Below are 13,702 nucleotides of genomic sequence, written 5' to 3' on the forward strand. Positions count from 1 at the left end.
GCCACATAAATACTGTGGCTACAAGAGCAGGTCAGAAGCTGGGTATCTGCGGCGAGTGACTAACCTTCTGACTTCCAAAACCTTGCCACCATCTACAAGGCACAAGTAACGAGTGTGATGGAATACTCTCCACTTGCCTGGATGAGTGTAGCTCCAACAACACTCAAGAAGCTCGACACCATCCAGGACAAAGCAGCCCGCTTGATTGGTGCCCCATCCACCACCTTAAACATTCACTCCCTCCACCACCAGCACAGCGTGGCTGCAGTGTGTACCATCTACAAGATGCACTGCAGAAATGTGCCAAGGCTTCTTTGACAGCACCTCCTAAACCTGCGACCTCTACCACCTAGAGGGCAGCAGGTGCATGGGAACACCATCACCTCCAAGTTCCCTCCAAGTCACACACCATCCTGACTTGGAAATATATCGCCGATCCTTCATCGTCACTGGGTCAAAACCCTGGAACTCCCTCCCTAACAGCACTGTGGGAGTACCTTCACCACACGGACCACAGCCTTTCAAGAAAGCGGCTCACCACTACCTTCTCAAGGTCAATTAGCAATGGGCAATAAGTACTGGCCTTGGCAGTAATGCCCACATCCCATGAATAGATCAAAAAAAGATACACATGTGCATGCACATATACATATATAGACATATACATGCATATACACATACATACATGCACACATAAATATACACACAAACATATGCACACACAGTTATACACACACACAAACACAATCAATCCTTAGGATAATTCAGGATCCCCTCTCCACTCCATACAATTATCAAGCCTCAGACAGTAGGAGTTTTCTACAGGGGACTGTTATATTAAAAAAACAATTTCATTGAATTCCTTTCAAACTGCCCAAAGTAAAAAGAATACTTTTTCAAAACAAGCCAGCTCTTCATTTTCAACAGAAAAATGGATTGATCTCCCTGTCCAAATGGCTGAGTGGGTGAATACAGCCCATGTTGTTCTAGCGATCTATGTAGGGCAGGGAAATCCAAGCTTCAGTCCTTGCTTTGAGCCAAAGCAGCAGTAGGAATAGCAGATTGTTGGGTGCAGTATTTCTGAGCCAAGGAACAGGAAAAGTCAATCAGGATTCATTCATTATTAGCAGCATGATATCCTTCTGGATATCAGCGGTGAGCAAGTTCAGACTGAGCTTTGATGGTTCCTGCAGCCCGCTGGTAGTCACTGTCTAGACTCACAAGTGAAAAAAGACCACACGAGTGAGGTAGCGGAGAGGTTCTCGTTACCCATGGAACTGTATCCTACCATGTATAGAATAAAATCAACAGGACAGAAAGAGACTATTCAGCCCTGCATGTCTGTTACTGTTTTCTAAGAGTTATCCATTTAATCCCATTCCCCTGTCCTTTCTTCACACCTTTTAAATTTTTTCAAATATTCATCCACTTTCCTTTCAAAAGCTCTTAGTGGATTCTGCTTCCACCACAGTTTCCATGTCCAGCATTTCGGGCTGGATTTTATCAATAGAGGCGAGTAGGAGGCGGGACTCCCACTTTCGGGGTTGCAGTCCCGCCTCCATCGAGTTGTGGCCAACCCACGCGATTTAGACTTGATTGACCTTGTTGAGCCCACCCAGCGGGCTCAGCAGGCCAATTAAGGGCCACCCGGCAACAGGTGACGTCACAGATTGACATTTCATCTGTCAAGAGTTTTTGACAGATGAAATATCAGTGTTTGACAGCTCTTTGAAGCTGTCAAACACTGACAATCTGTACTCCAAGTTAATTCCTTCCTCTCAGGCTGATTTAGAGATCTCTCCAGAACAGAAAGCAGAGGCTGCAGATTTTGACAGCTCGCGGCCATTCTGCTTTCTGTGCCAGTGAGATGAGGGACTCCCGAGACCTGAAGAAAGGAAGCCTGCATTAGTAAGTAAAACTTATTTAAACACTTTACACACACCAAACACACTTACCTCTGCACTCATGCACCCATCACTCACCTGAACACCGGACATCTCGGACCCTCCAAGTCCTTCAGCCCGACGGCCCACCTCGCTAACTTGGCATGGTTTGGAGCCGTCGGGCAGCCCACACTTCAGAGATAAAAATAGGGATTAGGCTAAAAACTGCCTGTTAACAGGTAGTTAACCAGCAGTTAATTGGCATTAATCCCCTTCCCGCCTCGGGGAGGCGGCTCCCAGCACAGGTTGGGTACCCACCTCCTGAGAAACGGGCATGGAGGCGGGTTGGGGGCGGGATGGGTTCGTGCCCCCCGATTTCGCGATTTTAACCTCCCACACGCCTCCAATCCCGCCTCCGCGGCCCTGGGAAGTCTGACCAACCCACCCAACTAAAAACATTCTCCTAACCTCTTCCTTCATGCTTTTGTTGATGATCTCACATTCATGCCCTTTAGTTACTGACTACCATTCAACTATTTACCTTTCCTAAACCTTTCATAATTGCCACCTTCAAGAGAGGAAGGCTGAGTGAAAGGAGATAAATGAGGAATATGATTCCAAAGATACACATAGACTGTCATGGCCAAGTCAGAAACATCAACTACCAGTTAAAAAAATTAGATCCACAAGTAAGCATACTCTTAGCTGGACAGTAAACCTCTCTACTTATAGAAGATTGGCTAAATATTTTTTTAATTGGAGTGAAAATGTTGTTGCTGGGTTTGCTACACAGCTATTAATAAGCAGCATCAAACACAGCACTGCTCATGGAGAATGAATTCCTTATAGACTAAGAGAAGCAGACAGCAAGGCAAACATCATTCAGTGTTACTCAGTGAGCCCAGGGAGATAACCCTGGGCTGAGGGCCTCGTGGGAGCATGACAAACACATACAGCTGATGCAAGTGGAATCCATCCAGGAAGTTTGCTCTGGGGCATCGATGAGCTACTTAGCTTGGTCACATTCCTAATCTTTCTGTCATGTTATGAAATTTCCTTCAGGCAGCAAGTTTGGACAGTCTGTGTGAACCTGTGTACTCACAACCCAGCAAATAGACTCAGCAGAGATCACCAGCACAGAAGCGGCAGGTTACAAGCACAGAGGTGACAGGGATCGGAGGTGTGCAGCAAATGAGAGTAATTCATACTGGATGGTTTGTCTTACCAAGGTCTGAGACCCTGCCACTTCTCACCTTAATTTTAGTTCATGACCAAGTGACAAGTGTAATACTGCGACAGGTGTTTGACAACGGAGCCTGGTGTAATCAGGCTTAGGAGGGTGTTTCACCTCTTAAAAAACAAGCAATTGAAAAGAAAAATGATCAACTTTAACACCTTTCGGTTTCTCTTCATATTCTTATATTGTGAAAATCTTTGTTTGTTCTCCCATCCCCTTGTGGAGATATGGTCAGGTGTCCTATGATACCTCACGCAAGTTAACACTAATTATGTGCCATCTTTTGACAGTAAGTGCCAGTACATTATTTAACCATAAGATCACAGGCGAGCTTAACCCAGTCCTTACCTGATGTCCACACACACACAATTACAGAAAGGGTCGCAGGATGGCAAACAAGATAGGGAACTCTGGCTGATTTGACAGGTATAGCGTCTCTACCAATAACACAATCATGTGGGGAAGGGGAGAGATCGCTGGGGAGGGGACAGATTGCGGGGGAAGGGAGAGATCGCGGGGGGGAGAGGAGAGATCGCGGGGGGAGAGGAGAGATCGCTGGGGAGAGGAGAGATCGCGGGGGAAGGGAGAGATCACGGGGGGGAGAGGAGAGATCGCGGGGGGAGAGGAGAGATCGCTGGGGAGGGGAGAGATCGCGGGGGAAGGGAGAGATCACGGGGGGAGAGGAGAGATCGCGGGGGGAGAGGAGAGATCGCTGGGGAGGGGAGAGATCGCGGGGGAAGGGAGAGATCACGGGGGGGAGAGGAGAGATCGCGGGGGGAGGGGAGAGATCGTGGGGGGAGGGGAGAGATCGCGGGGGGAGGGGAGAGATCGTGGGGGGAGGGGAGAGATCGCGGGGGAGAGGAGAGATTGCGGGGGAGGGGAGAGATCGCGGGGGGAGGGGGGAGACCTCGGGGGAGGGGAGATATCGCGGGGGAGAGGAGAGATCACGGGGGAGGGGAGAGATTGCGGGGAGGGGAGAGATTGCGGGGAGGGGAGAGATTGCGGGGAGGGGAGAGATCGCGGGGCAGGGGAGAGACCGCGGGGGAGGAGAGAGATCGCGGGGGAGGGGAGAGATCGTGGGGGGAGGGGAGAGATCGCGGGGGAGGGGAGAGATCGCGGGGGAGAGAGAGATCGCGGGGGGAGGGGAGAGATCGCGGGGGAGGGGAGAGATCGCGGGGGAGGGGAGAGATCGCGGGGGAGAGAGAGATCGCGGGGGGAGGGGAGAGATCGCGGGGGAGAGGCGAGATCGCGGGGATGGGAGAGATCGTGGGGGGAGGGGAGAGATCGCAGAGGAGGGGAGAGATTGCGGGGGGAGGGGAGAGATCGTGGGGGAGAGATCGCGGGAGGAGAGATCGCGGGGGAGGGGAGAGATCGCGGGGGGAGGGGAGAGATCACGGGGGGAGGGGAGAGATCGCGGGGGAGGGGAGAGATTGCGGGGAGAGGAAAGATCGCGGGGGAGGGGAGAGATCGCGGGGGAGAGGAGAGATCGCGGGGGAGAGGAGAGGTCGCGGGTGAGGGGAGAGATCGCGGGGGAGAGGAGAGGTCGCGGGTGAGGGGAGAGATCGCGGGGGGAGGGGAGAGACGCGGGGGGAGGGGAGAGACGCGGGGTGAGAGGAGAGATCGCGGGGGAGGGGAGTGGTCGCGGGGGGAGGGGAGAGATCGCGTGGGAGGGGAGAGATCGTGGGGGAGGGGAGAGAGCGCGGGGGGAGAGGAGAGATCGCGGGGGAGAGATTGCGGGGGGAGGGGAGATTTCGCGGGGGGAGAGGAGAGATCGTGGGGGAGAGATCGCGGGGGGGAGGGGAGAGATCGTGGGGGGAGAGGAGAGATCGCGAGGAGAGATCGCGGGGGGAGAGGAGAGATCACGGGGAGAGATCGCGGGGGAGAGGAGAGATCGCGGGGGAGAGAGAGATCGCGGGGGGAGGGGAGATTTCGCGGGGGGGAGAGGAGAGATCACGGGGAGAGATTGCGGGGGAGGGGAGAGATCGCGGGGGAGAGAGAGATCGCGGGGGGAGGGGAGAGATCGCGGGGGAGAGGCGAGATCGCGAGGAGAGATCGCGGGGGGAGAGGAGAGATCACGGGGAGAGATCGCGGGGGAGGGGAGAGATCGCTGGGGAGAGAGAGATCGCGGGGGGAGGGGAGATTTCGCGGGGGGGAGAGGAGAGATCACGGGGAGAGATCGCGGGGGAGGGGAGAGATCGCGGGGGAGAGGCGAGATCGCGAGGAGAGATCGCGGGGGGAGAGGAGAGATCACGGGGAGAGATAGCGGGGGGAGCGGAGAGATCGCGCGGGGAGGAGAGATCGCGGGGGAGAGATCGCGGGGGAGGGGAGAGATTACGGGGGAGAGGCGAGATCGCGGGGGAGAGGAGAGATCGCGGGGGGAGGGGAGAGATCGCGGGGGGAGGGGAGAGATCGCGGGGGGAGGGGAGAGATCGCGGGGGAGGGGAGAGATCGCGGGGGGAGGGGAGAGATCGCGGGGGAGAGGAGAGATCGCAGGGAAGGGGAGAGATCGCGGGGGGAGAGGAGAGATCGCGGGGGAGAGGAGAGATCGCGGGGGGAGGGGAGAGATCGTGGGGGAGAGATCGCGGGAGGAGAGATCGCGGGGAGCGGAGAGATCGCGGGGGAGGGGAGAGATCGCGGGGGGAGGGGAGAGATCGCGGGGGAGGGGAGAGATCGCAGGGAGAGGAGAGATCGCGGGGGAGAGGAGATGATCGCGGGGGAGGGGAGAGATCGTGGGGGGAGGGGAGAGAGCGCGGGGGAGAGGAGAGATTGCGGGGGGAGGGGAGAGATCGCGGGGGGAGGGGAGATTGCGGGGGAGGGGAGAGATCGCGGGGGGAGGGGAGAGATCGCGGGGAAGAGGAGAGATCGCAGGGGAGAGGAGAGATCGCAGGGGAGCGGAGAGATCGCGGGGGAGAGGAGAGATCGCGGAGGAGGGGAGAGATCGCGGGGAGGGGAGAGATCACGGGGGAGGGGAGAGATCGCGGGGGAGGGGAGAGATAGCGGGGGGAGGGGAGAGATCGCGGGGGAGGGGAGAGATCGCGGGGGAGGGGAGAGATCGCGGGGGAGGGGAGAGATCTCGGGGAGGGGAGAGAGCGCGGAGGAGGGGAGAGAGTGCGGGGGAGGGGAGAGAGCGCGGGGGAGAGGAGAGATTGCGGGGGGAGGGGAGAGATCGCGGGGGGAGGGGAGAGACGCGGGGTGAGAGGAGAGATCGCGGGGGGAGGGGAGTGATCACGGAGGGAGGGGAGAGATCGCGGGGGAGGGGAGAGATCGCGGGGGAGGGGAGAGATCACGGGGAGGGGAGAGAGCGCGGAGGAGGGGAGAGAGTGCGGGGGAGGGGAGAGAGCGCGGGGGAGAGGAGAGATCGCGGGGGGAGGGGAGTGATCACGGGGGGAGGGGAGAGATCGCGGGGGAGGGGAGAGATCGCGGGGGAGGGGAGAGATCACGGGGAGGGGAGAGAGCGCGGAGGAGGGGAGAGAGTGCGGGGGAGGGGAGAGAGCGCGGGGGAGAGGAGAGATTGCGGGGGGAGGGGAGAGGTCGCGTGGGAGGGGAGAGATCGCGAGGGAGGGGAGAGATCGTGGGGGGAGGGGAGAGATCGCGGGGGAGGCGAGAGATCGCGGGGGAGGGGCGAGATCGCGGGGAGGGGGAGAGCGCGGGGGAGGGGAGAGAGGGCGGGGGAGGGGAGAGATCGTGGGGGGAGGGGAGAGATCGCGGGGAGGCGAGAGATCGCGGGGGAGGGGCGAGATCGTGGGGAGGGGAGAGAGCGCAGGGGAGGGGAGAGAGCGCGGGGGAGGGGAGAGAGCGCGGGGGAGAGGAGAAATTGCGGGGGGAGGGGAGAGATCGCGGGGGGAGGGGAGATTGCGGGGGAGGGGAGAGATCGCGGGGGAGGGGAGAGATCGCGGGGGAGGGGAGAGATCGCGTGGGGAGGGGAGAGATCGTGGCGGAGAGGAGAGATCGCGGGGGAGGGGAGAGAACATAAGAACATAAGAAATAGGAGCAGGAGTAGGCCAATCGGCCCCTCGAGCCTGCTCCGCCATTCAATAAGATCATGGCTGATCTGATCCTAACCGCCAATCCACTATCACAGAACCATCTCCTGAATCTAACTGAATTAGACACATGAAATAGGAGCAGGATCAGGCTACACGGCCCCTGGGCCCACTCCACTACCCACAGGGCCATGACCGATCCGAACCTAGACTCATGTCCAAATTCCTGCCCGCTCCCCGTAATCCTTAATTCCCTTTACTTCTAGGAAACTGTCTATTTCTGTTTTAAATTTATGTAATGATGTAGCTTCTACAGCTTTTTGGGGCAGCATATTCCATGGACCTACCACCCTCTGAGTGAAGTAGTTCCTCCTCATCTCAGTTTTGAAAGAGCAGCCCCTTATTCTAAGACTATGCCCCCTAGTTCTAGTTTCACCCATCATCGGGAACATCTTCCCCGCATCCACCCGATCCGACCCCTTCACAATCTTATATGTTTCAATAAGATCGCCTCTCATTCTTCTGAACTCCAATGAGTAGCGTCCCAATCTACTAAACCTCTCCTCATATGTCCATCCCCTCATCCCCGGGATTAACCGAGTGAACCTTCTTTGTACTGACTCGAGAGCAAGTATGTCCTTTCTTAAGTATGGACACCAAAACTGTACGCAGTATTCCAGGTGCAGTCTCACCAATACCTTGTACAACTGAAGCAATACCTCCCTATTTTTATATTCTATCCCCCTAGCAATGAAAGCCAACATTCCATTGGCCTTCTTAATCACTTGCTGCACCTGCATACTAACCTTTTGAGTTTCGTGCACCAGGACCCCCAGATCCCTTTGTACTTCAGTATTTTCCAGTTTCTTGCCATTAAGATAATAACTTGCTCTATGATTTTTCCTGCCAAAGTGCATAACCTCACACTTTCCAGTATTGTATTGCATCTGCCAAATCTCTGCCCACTTACTTAGCCTGTCGATGTCCCCTTGCAGGTTTTTTATGTCCTCCTCACTCACTACTTTCCCTCCCATCTTAGTATCATCTGCAAACTTTGATATGTTACACTCGGTCCCCTCCTCCAAATCGTTAATATAGATTGTAAAGAGTTGGGGACCCAGCACTGACCCCTGCGGAACACCACTAGTTACTGATTGCCAGTCTGAGAATGAACCATTTATCCCAACTCTCTGCCTTCTGTTAGATAGCCAATCCTCTATCCATGCCAGAATATTACCCCCAATCCCGTGATTTTTTATCTTAAGCAATAATCTTTTGTGTGGCACCTTGTCAAATGCCTTTTGGAAGTCTAAATACACTACGTCCACTGGTTCCCCTTTATCCACCCTATACGTTACTTCCTCAAAGAACTCCAGCAAATTTGTCAAACATGACTTCCCCTTCATAAAATCATGCTGACTTTGTCCTATTAAATTATGATTATCCAAATGTCCTGTTACTGTCTCCTTAATAATGGACTCCAAAATTTTACCTACCACAGATGTTAGGCTAACCGGCCTATAGTTTCCAGCCTTCTGTCTACTGCCCTTTTTAAATAAGGGTGTTACATTAGCAGTTTTCCAGTCTGCCGGGACCTTTGCCGAGTCCAGGGAGTTTTGGAAAATTATTACCAATGCATCCACAATCCCTACTGCCACTTCCCTCAAGACCCTAGGATGTAAGCCATCAGGTCCAGGTGATTTATCCGCCTTGAGTCCCATTATTTTACCGAGTACCACTTCCTTAGTGATTTTGATCGTGTTTAGCTCCTCCCCCCCTTTAGCCCCCTGTTTGTCCAGTGTTGGGATATTCTTAGTGTCTTCTACTGTAAAGACTGATGTAAAATATTCATTCAGTGTTTTTGCCATCTCCATATTTCCCACCATTAATTTCCCGGTCTCATCCTCTAAGGGACCAACATTTACTTTAGCCACCCTTTTTCTTTTTATATAACGATAAAAACTCTTACTATCTGTTTTTATATTTTTTGCTAATTTACTTTCATAATCTATCTTCCCTTTCTTAATCAATCTTTTTGTTATTTTTTGCTGTCTTTTAAAGTTTTCCCAATCCTCTATCCTCCCACTAGATTTGGCTACCTTATATGCCCTTGTTTTTAGTCGAATACTATCCTTAATTTCTTCACTTAGCCACGGATGGCTGTCTTTTCTTTTACACCCTTTTCTTCTCAGTGGAATATATTTTTTTTGGAAGTTGTAAAATAACTCCTTGAATGTACACCACTGATCATGTATCGTCTTACCCTTTAATCTATTTTCCCAATCCACTCTACTCAATTCCGCTCTCATACCTTCATAGTCTCCTTTATTCAAGCTTAGCACGCTTGTTTGAGATCCAACCTTCTCACCCTCTAATTGAATATGGAATTCAACCATGTTATGGTCACTCATTCCAAGGGGATCCTTTACTAGGACATTTTTAATTAATCCCGTCTCGTTACACAGGACCAGATCTAAGGTTGCTTGCCCCCTGGTCGGTTCAGTTACATACTGTTCAAGAAACCCATCCCTAATACACTCAATGAAGTCATCCTCAAGGCAGCCCTGCCCAATTTGATTTGTCCAATTAATATGATAGTTAAAATCCCCCATAATTATAGATGCTCCCTTATTACAAGCCTCAACTATTTCCTGATGGATACTCCGTCCAACAGAGTTGCAACTGTTTGGAGGCCTATAGACTACGCCCACTAGTGTTTTTTTCCCCTTATTATTCCTTACCTCCACCCAAACTGTTTCATTATCCTGATCTTTTGACCCAATATCATTTCTCTGTATTACAGTGATTCCTTCCTTTATTAACATAGCCACCCCACCTCCCCTTCCTTCCTGCCTGTCCTTCCTGATCGTTAAATAACCTGGTATGTTTAATTCCCAGGCATTGTCACCCTGCAGCCATGTTTCTGTAATGGCCACAAGGTCATACCCATATGTAGTTATTTGTGCCATTAACTCATCTATTTTGTTACGAATGCTACGTGCATTCAGATAGAGAACTTTCAAAGATGTTTTGTGACAATTAGTTCCTGCTTTTGCCCTTTTTATTACTTTACCTTTTATTCCATACCTTCTGCCCCTTCCTGACATGCTCTGGTTTTTAATTTCCCCACTGCTACCTAAGTCTATTACCTTCTCTGTTGTCATTTTTATTATTTGCTCTCTAGGAACCTCCCCCCCACTTGTTAGTTTAAAGCCCTCTCTACAGCCCTAGTTATATGATCCGCCAGGACTCTAGTCCCAGCACTGGCCAAGTGAAGCCCGTCCCAACGGAACAGCTCCCTCCTGCCCCAGTACTGGTGCCAGTGTCCCAGGAAGCAAAACCCATTTCTCCCACACCAGTCTTTGAGCCACGCATTTAACTCTCTAATTTTATTTGTCCTAGCCAAATTCGCTCGTGGCTCAGGTAATAATCCAGAGATTATTACCCTTGTGGTTCTGCTTTTTAATTTGGCCCCTAGCTGCTCAAACTCCCTCAGCAGAACCTCCTTCCTTGTCCTATCTATGTCGTTGGTACCAACATGGACCACGACAACTGGATCCTCCCCCTCCCACTGCAAGTTTCTCTCCAGTCCAGAGGAGATGTCCTTAACCCTGGCACCGGGCAGGCAACACAGCCTTCGGGACTCTCGCTCTCGGCTGCAAAGAACTCTATCTATCCCCCTAACGATACTATCCCCTACCACTACAACATTTCTTTTAACTCCCCCCACTTGAATTGCCCCCTGCTCCACGGTGCTGTGGCCAGGTTGCTCATCCTCCCTGCAGTCCCTGCTCCTGTCCCCACAGGGAGTAAGAGCCTCGAACCTGTTGGACAAGTGCAGGGGCTGCGGCTCCTCCAACACTACCTCCTGGATCCCCGTACCTGCCTCACTTCTAGTCACACCATCCTGACCCTGGCCACGGACTACATCTGAATTAATTAATCTAATTGGTGTGACTACCTCGTGATACACAGAGTCCAGGTAACTCTCCCCCTCCCTGATGTGTCTCAGTGTTTGAAGCTCGGTCTCCAGCTCTTCAACACGGAGCTGGAGTTCCTCGAGCAGCCAACACTTACTGCAAATGTGATCACCGTGAGCATCAATGGTGTTCACCAGCTCCCACATATTGCAGCAGCAACACATCGCCTGATCTCCCATTCTATGTAATTAATTACATTTATTAATATTATTCTTAAATATCCTCTGCCCCGATTCTAGATGGTGTATATCACACCTTAGAAACTATAAACCAAAGAGATTGCAGGGGGAGGGGAGAGATCGCAGGGGAGGGGAGAGATTGCAGGGGAAAGGGAGAGATCGCGGGGGAGAGGAGAGATCGCGGGGGAGGGGAGAGATCGCGGGGGAGAGGAGAGATCGCGGGGGGAGGGGAGAGATCGCGGGGGAGAGGAGAGATCGTGGGGGGAGGGGAGAGATCGCGGGGGGAGAGGAGAGATTGCGGGGGGAGGGGAGAGAGCGCGGGGGGAGAGGAGAGATCGTGGGGGAGGGGAGAGATTGTGGGGGAGAGGAGAGATCGCGGGGGGAGGGGAGAGATCGCGGGGGAGAGGAGAGATCGTGGGGGGAGGGGAGAGATCGCGGGGGGAGAGGAGAGATTGCGGGGGGAGGGGAGAGAGCGCGGGGGGAGAGGAGAGATCGTGGGGGAGGGGAGAGATTGTGGGGGGAGGGGAGAGATCGTGGAGGAGGGGAGAGAGCGCGGGGGGAGAGGAGAGATCGCGGGGGGGAGATTGCGGGGGGAGGGGAGAGTTCGCGGGGGGAGAGGAGAGATCGCGGGGGGGAGGGGAGAGATCGCGGGGGGAGAGGAGAGATCGCGGGGAGAGATCGCGGGGGAGCGGAGAGATCGCGGGGAGAGATCGCGGGGGAGAGGAGAGATCGCGGGGGGAGAGGAGAGATCGCGGGGGGAGAGGAGAGATCGCGGGGAGGGGAGAGATCGCGGGGAGGGGAGAGATCGCGGGGGAGAGGAGAGATCGCGGGGGAGGGGAGAGATCGCGGGGGAGGGGAGAGATCGTGGGGGAGAGGAGAGATCGCGGGGGGAGGGGAGAGATCGCGGGGGGAGAGGCGAGATCGCGGGGGGAGGGGAGAGATCGCGGGGGGAGAGATCGCGGGGGGAGAGGCGAGATCGCGGGGGGAGAGGCGAGATCGCGGGGGAGAGATCGCGGGGGAGAGGAGGGATCGCGGGGGAGAGGAGAGATTGCGGGGGGAGAGGCGAGATCGCGGGGGGAGAGGAGAGATCGCGGGGGGAGAGGAGAGATCGCGGGGGAGGGGAGAGATCGCGGGGGAGGGGAGAGATCGCGGGGGAGAGGAGAGATCGCGGGGGAGGGGAGAGATCGCGGGGGAGGGGAGAGATCGTGGGGGAGAGGAGAGATCGCGGGGGGAGGGGAGAGATCGCGGGGGGAGAGGCGAGATCGCGGGGGGAGAGGAGAGATCGCGGGGGAGAGATCGCGGGGGGAGAGGCGAGATCGCGGGGGAGAGATCGCGGGGGGAGAGGAGAGATCGCGGGGGAGAGATCGCGGGGGGAGAGGCGAGATCGCGGGGGAGAGATCGCGGGGGGAGAGGAGAGATCGCAGGGGAGAGGAGAGATCGCGGGGGGAGGGGAGAGATTGCGGGGGGAGAGGCGAGATCGCGGGGGGAGAGGAGAGATCGCGGGGGAGTGGAGAGATCGCGGGGGGAGAGGAGAGATCGCGGGGGAGTGGAGAGATCGCGGGGGAGAGGAGAGATTGCGGGGGAGAGGAGAGATCGCGGGGGGAGAGGAGAGATCGCGGGGGGGGAGGAGAGATCGCGGGGGAGTGGAGAGATCGCGGGGGGAGAGGAGAGATCGCGGGGGGAGAGGAGAGATCGCGGGGGAGTGGAGAGATCGCGGGGGGAGAGGCGAGATCGCGGGGGAGAGGAGAGATCGCGGGGGGCGTGGAGAGATCACGTAAAAAAGCACTTTTTTCGTTCTGGCGAAAGGTCTTCGACCTGAAACGTTAACCCTGTTTCTCTCTCCACAGAAGCTGCCTGGCCTGCTGAGTTTTCCAGTGTTTTCTGTTGTTATCTCACTCAGGGAACACTTTGTCGGGGTAGTAGACTAGAGTAAAAGCAAGTTAGCTGCCCAAGGGCAGTCCCAGTGTCAAGTAGCTGTAGACAGGGAGAATGGTTTTTGTTGCGACTTCCTGGTGAATGTTGCTTTTTAAAGTAAAGACGGCTTGACTACAACGTTGTGAGTTCATTTCTGTGTAAGCTTTTAACTTTTAGGAATTGGACGATGGCAAGGGAAGATCTTTGTAAGAAGTCTAGGAAATTGAGCGACTTTGTGAGGGAAGTTGGGATGGGAGAACAGAAAGGTGTGAAGTAAATTTATTTGGTGCGTCGACCTTTATTTCCTGAAAATTCGGGGCGATCAGTTGTGCTCCCCTTGCTCTGCTGGCTCTCCTATACCACCTCCTCCACTTCTTGTGCACTCTCCTAGTGCTGTGAGGACACCTTCTTGATCTGTAGACCTTAGTAAGTCAGTGGCCACATCAAGGAAAAAGATATCTTTGGTGATTCCTCACTCTCAGAGCCTCCAACTTAGCCCATTCCATGGCCGGGATTCTGCAGAGGC

At 54.5% G+C, this 13,702-nt stretch overlaps 2 protein-coding genes across 3 annotated transcripts in view; one reads left to right on the forward strand and one right to left on the reverse strand.

Annotated features, from left to right (window-relative positions):
- The window catches only part of LOC147111237 (copine-8-like), an 818,429-nt gene that overhangs the window by 743,241 nt on the left and 61,486 nt on the right, over positions 1–13,702 (forward strand). The gene's annotated exons all lie outside the window — the stretch shown is intronic.
- The window catches only part of LOC147111238 (copine-9-like), a 45,945-nt gene that overhangs the window by 7,118 nt on the left and 25,125 nt on the right, over positions 1–13,702 (reverse strand). Inside the window, exon 1 of one of the 2 annotated variants that reach the window (XR_015080069.1) lies at positions 3,469–3,822. The exons of the other annotated variant lie outside the window; for it this stretch is intronic. The gene's annotated coding sequence lies outside the window, so the exon portion shown is untranslated. Of the gene's footprint in view, positions 1–3,468; positions 3,823–13,702 lie in introns of those variants that run through there. 2 annotated transcript variants of the gene reach the window in all.

Source organism: Somniosus microcephalus, chromosome 11 (genome assembly GCF_052327205.1).
Source record: "Somniosus microcephalus isolate GS21.2 chromosome 11, FLI_Smic_1.0, whole genome shotgun sequence".
NCBI classification, from domain to species: Eukaryota; Metazoa; Chordata; class Chondrichthyes; order Squaliformes; family Somniosidae; genus Somniosus; species Somniosus microcephalus.